Source organism: Elephantulus edwardii, unplaced genomic scaffold (genome assembly GCF_000299155.1).
Source record: "Elephantulus edwardii isolate Elephantulus edwardi_28Jun2011 unplaced genomic scaffold, EleEdw1.0 scaffold00166, whole genome shotgun sequence".
NCBI classification, from domain to species: domain Eukaryota; kingdom Metazoa; phylum Chordata; class Mammalia; order Macroscelidea; family Macroscelididae; genus Elephantulus; species Elephantulus edwardii.
Window position 1 is genome coordinate 2,225,678 of NW_006399916.1, and position 12,360 is coordinate 2,238,037.

Genomic DNA, 12,360 nt, shown 5'->3' on the forward strand with positions numbered 1-12,360 from the left:
TAGCCCCAAATATAATCCACTCTACAACCCTCATTGCATACTCCTACGATAAAAATAATGCCCTAAAATATAATACTTTTAGACTATTCTCAATGCCGGATGAAATATGTTTACGGGATTATTTTGCTTTTTAATGTGATTTGAGTGAACATTTACAGAGCAATTTCTTATGGCCTTTGCTTCACACTCAGACCTTTGATATTCTCCCAGGAAATGCTTCAAAGCTAGGGAAACACACAGAAACTGAATGAAGAGACACATTATATAGAAAAATATCCTGGAAGTTTCTTTTTCAATGCATCAGGAGTAAAATCATACTGCAGTTTGTACAGTCACTTGCCTGTTTCTGTATATACTCATAAAAGTAAAATCTCATATTTGCATATAGAAGAAAGAAAGAGAGCTGTCAAAAAACTAAGCCACAGCAGTTGATTACCACATCAGAAATTAATGCATTCACAGCTCTGAGACCCAAGTTATTGCCCGTGTGTAGTTTATGCCTTCTTCAAATACCCAAATTTATTGTCTTATTTCTCCTTTGACACTGTAAACCATTTGCATCCAAGATGCTGAATCCAGCTCTGTGAGCATTGGGAAAGAGTATTTTCAGGATTAATCAATCAGATTCTTTCACTGGAAATAAATAGTAATATGTCTTCAAGTTGAGAGATGTGTGGGTTTAATGATTGTTTTCTCTTTAAATCATAGTGCATATGGAAATTTCTTGGATAAAATTATCAGGAGGTTTATTATTGACTGTCTTCAAAGTTGGGAAAATCATTTCTGTGCAAGCAGAAGAAATCATTCTTCTTCATAAATAACTCACCTTATAATCACAGCTGTCCTGTCATCACTGGCATGATAGCATATGGAGGCCATTTAACAGCTTGCTTTATCAGACAGTTGGCAGAATGTGGAGATCTCCCTAATGACTGGATTGTTTGAATTTTTCCCCCTCTATACACTCAAAATTTACTGTATTTTGTCCACAGAAAAAAATGTCCTCATTGATTTTGGAGCTAAAGAGAAATAATAGATGAGGTTTTGACTCTTAAGAATTTTAATGAGATGAAGAAATAAGCTCACAACTGGCTAGCTTGCAAATATCTTGGAAACAGGAAGAAATATTTTACAGCATTAAAAAAAAATCCCTATTAATAGCCCAAGTTCCATCATGAAAAGTCATAAACCCAATTTGAGAAGCAATTGAGGGGCAAAACATCTATCAGCAGTTTTCAAAAGCATCATGAAGGAGAAGGACCATGGAAGATCAAGAAGTTTTTCACAGATTAGGAAAAAAAAAAAGGAATGCAAGATGGTGCCCTAAACTGGATTTTAAAGGAGAAAAAAAAATATAGTAAAGGAAAACAGGAAAACTTAGAATCAAGTATGTAGATTTTTAAATAATGTTATGTCAGTATGATAGAGTTCTGCACATTCAATTTATTCATTGCAAATACCTTTTATAAGTAATATAAACACAGGCTGTACACATGGACCTCACCTGATGGTATGCATAGGAATCAAATCGATTACATTTGTGGAAAGACTAGGTGGAGAACTCAATATCAGCAGTGAAAACCAGGCCGGGTGCTGATTGTGGGACAGACCACCAACCACTCATATGCAAGTTCAAGCTGAAGTGTCAGAGATGGCGAGGTTGGCACAGGATGGAGCAGCGTTTAGGGCTTTTGTACATAAGGTCTCTATGAGTCACAAGCAACTCGACGGCACATAACAGCAACAACAACAACAACATTGCTTATTAGTGGGAAAAGAATGGGTAATCTCCTCCCATGCAATTAATTGCCTCTTAAAATCCACTGGAGGATCAGCAATGGGTCAGTTCTGACTCTATGGTACATAACAACAATAAAATTTCTTACTAATGAGCTCTGGTAGCCTTGTGCAAGGAGCTGTGCTGCAATCCCAAAGGCACACAGTTCAAATCTACCAACTGCTCTGCAGGAGAAGCATGGCAATCTCCTCCTGTGTGATTTACCACCTTGTATACCTGTTGGAGGGTCAGCTATGAGTCAGTTTTTACTTTGAAGCACACAACAACAAGGACAACAACATTGCTTACTAGGGATCCCTGTTTGTCTATTAGAGAGTATAGGCTCTGATAACAGATGCTCTTTCTTATAGTTAATTGAGGAAAGTATAGAATGAAAAGCTTGGGGGAAAGGTTGAGGAGGCTTATCTTTCAGAGATGAGAGTTCCTATCCCTCCTGTGTCAGGCCCCAAAACACAAGGTGAATGTCAGGTGACCATACTCACTCCTATATTAGAGAACCACAGAATACTTCTGGAGTTGTGTGGGTATGTGAGGCATTTCTGTTCTCCATACTATACCGAGGCCACGTCTAGGGTTTATAAAGTTGAAGGCAAGGATTGTGCTACTAACTGCCATCAAGAATGTTACTACCAAAAGAAAATGATAAGAAAAGAATGCTACTACCTTCCCAGAGAAAGGAGCTCTGGTCGCCTAGTGGTAAGAAGCTGCACTGCAATCCCAAAGGCATGTGGTTCAACAGCTGTTCCAGAGGATAAAGATGGACAATCTTCTTCTGTGCAGTTAAATGCTTCTGAAAATTTGCTGGAGGGTCAGCTATGAGTTGGTTCTGACTTGACAGCAAACAAAAAATACCTTGCCTGACAAGGTGCTTCATGTACAACCAACACCTTTGTCTACTATGACGTGGAACAGGTTCTAGCAGAGATTCCAGACTAAAATGACTAGGAAGAAAGGACTGGAACTACACTTTTGAAAACCAATCAGAATCCTATAGTTCTCATCAGTCAGATAAAAACTGATGGTGGGGGAAGAATGATTTCAGGCAGTGTTTTGCTGTAAGTGAGGCAGGCTCATTCAAGGTTCACATCACACACTTCAAGAATAGTTTTTTAAATTCTTTTCCTGATATTTGTCTCAGGAACTATCTTGGTTTCTATGGTTATTTGTATGAACTAAGACATCTGTGGAATTGTGCTTTCTGTGATATATTCTCTTAGGCCAGTTTTGGATTATGGTTCCTTCATCACCCTAGCCAGGTTTCATCTAATTTCTGTGCTATAGGGCTTTCTCCAAATTCCTTGATTTTTTATTATTTTCCTAATGACAAGATTGATTGCTTTTCAGCTCGTATTTATCCTTTTTAAAGTGTAAATTCCTTGTCATTTTATAGTATTTATGTAGGGAAGGGAGCAGGTCCTAAACTCTGAAAATTCTCATGTGCAGAATGATATGTATTTAATGGAAAGGCAAAGTAGAGTTTTGAGTTTTAATCAAGTACTTGAAATTCAATTAAAACACAATCCCTCAAAACATCACCACAACTAACCTGTATTTCCTTCTGGCTATGATCCAGGTACTCTACTAAGGATAAACTGTGAAATTCCTATCAGGTAGGTCTTATTATCCTCAGCTTAGAGATGAGGAATTGAGGTTTTCAAAGGTTAAGCAACTTAACTCTGATGATAAAAGAGCAACAGTAAAATCACTCAGACAATTCTACAGTAGTGTGGGGGGGAGAAACTAGATTGCAAATGGAATATCTGAGAAAGAAATTAAGAGTGCTGGAAAATGAAATGACATTTCTGAGTGAAAACTGGCAGATTTTTCACTTTCTGTTTTTTCATCAAGGGTTTAGAAGCCAATAAAATACACAATAGAGGCATAAAAAGAATAATTCTAGTTGGGGTAATTTGTATTGTAATGTCAGATGGACTTTGGAAAGGAAAATAGGATAAGAGGAATTCTAGCCAAAGAGAATAAACCTGCTGGTAATGGAAAGAAAATTCATGGTCACCCAAGTATGACTGGGGTGTTAGTCCTTTTCTATTTGAATGGCTATCATAGGAGATCAGGATCTAGTAGATGAATGAATGACAAGGTGCTAAATTTATCCTTTTGTGATCCTAGACCAGATCTAAGATTTTAGAGTCATATTGTACATGTAACAAAGCAGTGGTGGATCTTTTAATTTTTTTATTTCTTTATCATTATTAATTTTAATGAAAATTTACAGAGACTTTGGATTTCCATTCATACATTGTTACACTTTTCTCCCTACTCCCCCTCCCCCCAAGTATGTGACTCATAATTCTTGTCTCAAATAATGGAGGCTTCCCTTTCTTGGTTTTGATGTTCTTCTTTCTTTGTTTTCTTCCATTCATTTCCTATATTGTAACTCTCTGCTATATTTGAAGCAGGGCTAATAAAAATGAGGTACTATTAACTTATTAGTCATGAACACCTGTGTATTTTTCCTTCCACATGCATAAACGAGTTGCTGTCAAATTGCTTATAGTTTATAGTGACCCCATGTATGTCAGAATAGAACTAGACTCTGTAAGATTTTCAGTGGTTGTTTTTGTTTTCCAAAATAATTAAGCCCTTCTTCTGAGATGGCTCTTGGTGGCTTAAAACCTCCAACCTCATGTAGATCACATTAAGCATTTGTGTTACCCATGGATAATGTGAAACCATTCTCTTGGATTTGAATGTCCCTCTAAAGTTTACATGAAATGTTTTTGCAAATTACTCTAATCACAATTATGATGATGATGATGGTGATGATGATGTCTCAATTTACTGTATTTTATCAACTTCTACAATGGCACATAACAACAACAACAAATGCATTCTCTGAGAAAGCATAGGGTAAAAATTTGCCAGGTTTTACTCAGAGATGTCATTTAATTTTCATGCATTTTTACTACCCATGGAGTGTATAAAAACAGACTTTTATTGTTTTCATCTTACTTATATCCAATCAACAATTTTAGGTTCAGTAGTCATGGAATCAAAACACTTGTTGCACTAAGAATATCTGTAGTCAGCAAGTCTCCAAAGTTCTGAAGAATGAGGGTATCTATTTAAAGATGAAAGTACAAGGTACCGTGATCCAAGTCATAGTCTTTTTAATTACTTGATAAGTTTCTGAGAGTTGGACTTTTATTCCCAAATAATGATCATAGAAGAGAAATTGATGGCTTTGAGCTGTGGTGTTGGAGAAGAGTCCTAAATATCACACGGACTGCCAACAGAATAAAAAAATATGTCTTGGAGAGGGTGCAGCCACAGTGGTCATTAAAGGGAAAGACGCTGAAAGGAAGGAGCCCCCAAACAGCTCACACATTTGGCTCTGTTGTCAGGAGGGGCCAGTCCTTGGGAAAGGATATTGTGCTCAAAAAAGCATAGTCAGTAAAAGGAGAGATCCTTCATTGAGATCCTCAATGAGATGGATTGACACAATGACGCTAATAATGGGCTCAAATTTGGCAGAGATGATGAGGATGGCACAGGATTGAGCAGGTTTCAGATGGCACCTATCAATAACAACAATGACAATAATAAGAACAATTTTCTGTGGACAATTTCAAGTACATCTACTTTATTGACAAAAAGAGACTAGAAATTATGTTGAAGAATATTTATTAGTGGTGCTTTTTCCTGATTTCCTAGAGTTGTGTGCCAAGTGAAAAAACAAAACAAAACAAAACAAAAAAAAACACCCAACAACCAAAAACATTAACTAGAAAACATAGGGATATTATAGTTTCAACAAGCCCAACTTGTATCTCCATTATGCTCTAATTATTGACAAAATATCTAAGTAAGCTTTGGTCCAAATGATTCTCATAACAGTATCTGTTATCTTTTAATAGTTAAACAGAGCAGGAAATGGTGCAGGCCAGGGAAATAGACAAGGGCATTTGACAGAAAAATGGATTAGTCCTAGGGAAATGAGTTCGTCAAATTGAAGCAGGCAATTTTAAGAATAAAAGTCTGGCAAAGATAGTAAAATATATAACACAATTAAAGTCACTCCTTGGTCTATGAGTAAGTTGCCTTGGTAAAAAGAAAAATAAATAATAAAAGTTGTTGAGAGGTTTTGGTGTTAAGTGATGTCAGTGGCCTCAGCAGAAGAGTGTTAATGCTCAGAGAAATGTGCAGATTGCTTCCAAGAATTTTTAAAACAACAAAATTATTTGGTTTTGTCTTTTGTTATATCTTGTATGTTTTAAAATAATTTTAGATTTATAGAAGAATTACAAAGACATCAGAGTATTGTTGATATCCTGCACTGGTGGTGGTGGTGGTGTTAGGTTCTGTTGAATTGAGTATAACTCATAGCGATCCTATGCACAGCAGATCTGCCTGTCCTATCCTGTGCCATCTTTAAAGTCTCTGATATACTTGAGTCCATTGCTGCAGACAACCATGGTACATTTGTTGTTGTTAGGTGTCATCGAGTCGCTTGTGACTCATAGCGACCCTATGTGCAAGAGTCCTAAACGCCATTCTATCCTGTGTCAACCCAGTGATCTCAAACACACTTATTCCCACCACTCCACTTACAGAATCAATCCATCTCATCGAGAGTCTTCCTCTCCTGTGCTGTCGCGCCACTCTCCCAAACATGATGTCCCTCTCCAAGGACCAGTCCCTCCTTGCAACATGCCCAAAGTATGTCAGATGAAGCCCCAGAATCCTTGACCTCAGGGAACATTCTAGCTTCACCTTCTCCAGGACAAACCTGTTTGTTCTCCTAGCAGTCCACGGTATATTCAACACTCTTCTCAAGCACCACAGCTCAAAGGCATCAATTCTCTTTCTATCATCCCTATTCACTGTCCAACTCTCCAATGCATAGCATGTTATTACAAAGACTATAGCCTGGATCAGGTGCACCTTAGTTTCCAGCCTGATGTTGTTTCTCTTCAGTACTCTTGAGAGGTCCCTCACAGATGATTTTCCCAATGCAGTTCATCTCTTGACTTACTGGCTGCTGTTACCAAGAGTGTTGACTGTGGAACCAAGAAAACTAAAACTGTTAGCTATCTCAAGCTCTTCACCATCCATACTGATGTTGCCAGTTGGCCCAGTGGTGAGAATCTTTGTTTTCTTGATGTTGAGCTTCAATCCATATTGAAGACTGCAGTACTTGACCTTCTGCAGCATCTGCTTCAGGTCCTCCTTAGTTTCAGCAAGCAGGGTTGTGTCATCTGCATAACTCAAGTTGTTGATGATTCTTCCACCAATCCTGATGCCACATTCCTCCTCTTAGAGCCCAGCGTCTCGGATGATCTGTTCTGCATACAGATTGAAAAGGTATGGAGACAAAATAAATCCCTGATGGACCCCCTTCTTGATTTTGAAGCACATAGTCTCTTACTGCTCTGTTCTGACAACTGCCTCTTTGTCCAACTATAGGTTTCACATTAGCACAATCAATGTTCTGAGATTCCCATTCTTCTCAGAGTCAGCCATAGCTTGTTGTGATCCACACAATCGAAAGCCTTTGCATAGTCAATGAAGCACAGATAGACATTCTTCTGGTATTCTCGGCTTTTTACCAAGATCCATCTGTTGTTGGTGTTGTTGTTATGTGCCGTCGAGTCGTTTGCGACTCATAGCGACCCTATGTACAACAGCCCTAAACCGTGCTCTACATTAGCTATAATATTCCTAGTACCATGACCTCTTATAAATCCAGCCTGCACATCTGGCATTTCTCTGTTGATATATTGTTTCAAACGTTTTTGGATAATTTTCAGCAGAATCTTGTTTGCATATGATATCAATGATATTGTTCAATAATTTCCACACTCTGTTGTATCACTTTTCTTTGGAACGGGAACAAATATCTATCTCTTCCAGTCAGTTGGCCAGCTGGCTGTCCTCCAGATTTCCTGGCACAAGTTAGTGAGCACATTCAGGGAAGCGTGTTTGTTGAAATAAATGAATTGTTATATTGTCAGCTCCTGGAGCCTTGTTTTTTGCCAATTCCTTCAGAGCAACTTGAACTTCCTCCTTCATCACTACAGGCTCTTGTTCATTCTTCTGTGTCAGCCAGTTCCTTCTGATACAGTTACTTTGTGTACTCCTTCCATCTTCTTTTAATGCTTCCTGGATAATTTAACATTCTACCCACGGTATCCTTAAGTTTTGCCACCCATGACTTGAATTTGTTTTTCAACTCTTTCAGCTTAAGAAACACTGAGTGAGTTTGGCCCTTTTGATTTTCTGACTCCAGCTCTCTGCACATTTCATTATAGTATTTTGCTTTGTTGTCCCAAGCTGCCTTTTTAAATTTTCTGTTCAGCTCTTTGATTTCTTAGTTTCTTCCTTTAGCTTTGGCTTCTTGGCACTCTAGTGAAATATTCAGAGTATCATCTGACATCCATCTTGGTCTTTTCTTCTTCTTCAGCCTTTATACTGATCTTTTGCATTCTTAATGGATGATTTTCTTGATATCCTCCCAGAGCTCATTTGGTCTACACTCAATGGTGCTCAAAGTCTCAAACTTGTTCCTGAGATGGTTTTGAAATTCGAGTGGGACAGACTTAAGGTCTAATCTTGGTTCCCATGGATTGGATTTAATTTTCCTCAACTTCAGTTTGACCTTGCATATGATTAGTTGGTGGTTTGTCCCACAATCAGCACCCAGCCTGGTTTTCACTGCTCATATTGAGCTTCTCCAGCAAGTCTTTCCACAAATGTAGTTAATTTGAGTCCTGTGAAATTTGTGTGTTTAGCCTGAGTTTATGTTTCTTATAAAAGGTATTTGCAATGAATAAATCATTGAATATTCAGAATTCTATCATTCTATCACCAGCCTCATTTCTCTCACTGAGTTGATGTTTTCTAGCTACTTATCCTTCTTCCCTTTTCCCAACTTTTGAGTTCCAGTCACCCATTATTATCAACGCATCTTGATTACATGTTTGATCAATTTCTGACTACAATAGTTTGGAGAAATCTTCTATTTCCTCCTCTTTGGTGTAGTTGTTGTTGCATATATTTGAATGATAGTGGTATTCACTGGACTTCCTTGTATGCATATGAATGTTATCCTGTTGCTCACCCCATTGTATTTCAGGATGGATCTAGAAATTACTTTTTTAGTTATGAAACCAACACCACTTTTTCTCATCTTTTCATTCCTGGCATAGTAGATCATATGATCATCTGATTCAAAATGCCCCATGTCAAGCCATCTCATTTCACCAATACCTAGTATGTCAATAATGTGCTCCATTTCTTTCTTAGCAATGTCCAATTTTCCTGCATTCATACTTCTCCCATTCCTCATTCCGATCACTAGTCTCTGCTTACAGATGGTCCTCCTTCTTGGCATCAGTCCCTGGCTGCTAAAAGAAGAAAAGAGGTATTAACCCACAAGAAGTCAACCCTAGAATGGAAGTTTAAGAAAAAGGACTTCCAAGAAAAGAATCATGCGTGATACTTGTGCATGACAGTTGTACTTAGAGACTTTTAAATTGAAGTCACAGTAGCTACATCATAAGAGACTGACATGCTGTCAGTCATGATGGACATGATGTGTTCAGAATCACGTAAATCCTGATGGCTTGAAACTTAGGCCATCACATCAAGGGCTGGTCGAGGGGAGACGGGTGTTTAATGGTGTAGGCAAAAGTAGGGAGGGATGGTGGTGGAGTAGGGGAAAGGTGGATCAAAAAAACAAAACATGTAGCACGTGTGAGCAGAAACATTGAATCTATTGGTCATTTTTCTAATTGAGTAAATGTCTTTCATCTGCTCTTTTCTGTAAAATACTTGTCTGCCAGATACTATTATATTAAAAACATATGCAACAAACAAACAAACACACAAATTGAGACAATCTAGGAAGAAGGATTGGCCATCCACTGCCGAAATGACACGCCTTTGTAAACCCTACATACCATAGAGCACACTTAGACTGTCGCTTGGACTAACAGACGTGGCAACTGAGACCGAGATCTTAGAAATGGGAACACAAAGAACGAGTAAGCAATAGAAATGGTAAGTCAAACATACACAAGTATCAAGGAAAACCAATACCTGCAAGAGAGGACCTCAAGTTAAAGGACTAAAATTTAAGAAGTCCGTTTTACCCTCCTCGCGTGCTTCTCCAGGAGCCGTGCCGCAGGAGGGAGACCGAGATGGCAGATGAGATCGCCAAGGCTCAGACCGCCTGGCCTGGTGGCGATACAATCTTCAGGAAGATAATCCCGAAAGAAAAACCAGCCAAAATCATTTTTGAGGAAGAGCAGTGCCTCGCTTTTCATGACATTTCACCTCAAGCACCAATACATTTTCTGGTGATACCTAAGAAACCTATTACCCAGATTTCTGTAGCAGAAGATGATGATGAAAGCCTTCTTGGACATTTCATGATTGTTGGCAAGAAATGTGCTGCTGATCTGGGCCTGCAAAATGGTTATCGAATGGTGGTGAATGAAGGTTCAGATGGGGGGGGCAGTCTGTTTATCATGTTCATCTCCATGATCTTGGAGGCCGACAGATGCATTGGCCTCCTGGTTAGTTTTGCTTTAGGATTATTTTCCATTCTTTAAACAACTGTCAGATTTGAAAGGTCGAATATGTTAAGCAGTACCCTTACTATTGCCTGTGTACAGAGAGATTAAGGAAATAATTTGAAAAACAGTTGTGTAATAAAAGACGTGGTTGCATGGTAAAAAAAAAAAGAAGTCCATTTTACTAAGGAAACCAAGGAGAAAACAACAACAAAACAAACAAGAAAACACACAAGAGAAAAGTCAAAGCTAATCTCAGTTAAAAACAGTCAGAGAGAATAATGAATTATTAGTACTCTTTGAAATTAAAAAGCAAGAAATAAGACAAATGGCAAATTTGACCTAAATAAAGCTTCATTAATGAGTCATAAGTTATAAAACCAAGTGAAAAATCTCTTTCCAAATGCAGATATGCAGAAAGTAGGAAATAACACTTTAAAGTCAAGTAGCATACCACTATTAGAACATCTTATTTACACATCAGAATATGTGTTGGTATTCTATGTTAGGGTTCAAGCCCAGCCAGCTACTCAGGAAGAGAAGTACAGTCTTCTTCCAGTGTGATTTAGAGCCTCAGAAATAGATTTGATAGTTGCTAAAGACGAAGGGGAAAGGAAATACCAGAACATGTCAGAAACGACTCTAAAATCTGCTTTTGACTGAAAGAGATCCATAATTGTTTCCATTTCCAAGAAATGAGATCCAACAGAATGTGAAAATTTTCAAACAATATTAGATGCAAGCAAAATATTGTTAAAGATCATGCACAAATGTAGAACAGTACACTGATGTAGAACTGCTAAAAGTTTAAGCTGGATCTAGAAGAGGCCTTGGCACCAGGAATATCATTGATGACATCAGCTGTATCTTGGCTGAAAACAGAATACCGCAAGAATGTCTATTTGTGTATTATTCATTACTGACTTTGCAAAGGCTTTGACTCTGTGAACAATTACACACTATGGCTATCAATGACAAGAACGTTAAATCCAAGAACACTTAATTATGCCATACTAAATCTATACCTAAAACAAGAAGCTGTTGTCTAAATACAACAATGGAGCACTGCATTTAAAATTAAGAAATATGTGCATCAAATCTATATACTTTCTCTATACTTTTTCAATTTGTATGCTGAGCAAATTATTCAAGAAACTGAACTATATGGAAAAAGATCATGGCATCAGGATCAAAGGAAGACTCATCAACAACCTACATTATGCAGATGACACAACCTTACTTATTGAAGGCAACCTGCATCGGTTACTGCAGAAGACCAAGGACTATAACGTTCAATAGAGATTACACGTAAACGTCAAGAAGACGATAATCCTCATCACCGAACCAAAAAGCAACACCATTATTAATGAGGAAAAGATTGACATATCAATGATTTTACCTTATTTGAATCCACAGTCAACCACTTTGGTACCAGCATTTAGGAGATCAGGAGAAATATTGCACTAGGAAAGTCAGCTCACGGACCTCTGTTGTTCTGAGTAGCAATGATTAGGAGGAGTAATTTGAAGACTGAAGTGTTTCTGATTCAGGCCATAGCTTTTTAATCACTTGCTATACATCTGAGAGTTAGACAATGAATGAGGAGGACAGAAGAAAAATCAATGTCTTTGAGTTGTGGAGAAGAGTACCGCCAATGCCATAGACTGCCAAAAGAACAAACAGGTAAGTCTTGAAGAAAGTGAAGCCAAAGTGATCCTTAAAAGCAAGGATGGCAAAGCTTTGTCTCACATAATTTGGGCTTTTTGTTAGAAGGAGGTATTCCATGAAAATGGGTATCATATTTGGAAACTAGAGAGTTAGCAAAAAAGAAGACCCTCAAGGAAGTGAATAGAAACAGAAAGTGTAGCAATGGGCTCAACTGAGAGGAGAGGTGGGGCAGGGAGGAAAATGCAGCAATGAATGAGTGGAAATCCGAAATCTCTGTAAATGTTCACTAAAATTAATATAAAAAATTTTAAAATAAAATAAAATAAGACTGAAAGACTACAGAGCAACTGTATCAAAAGA

General features: G+C 37.9%; 1 pseudogene; it reads left to right on the forward strand.

Moving 5' to 3' along the window:
- Positions 1-9,957: 9,957 nt before the first annotated feature.
- LOC102875852 lies at positions 9,958-10,340 on the forward strand (annotated as a pseudogene).
- Positions 10,341-12,360: the final 2,020 nt, after the last annotated feature.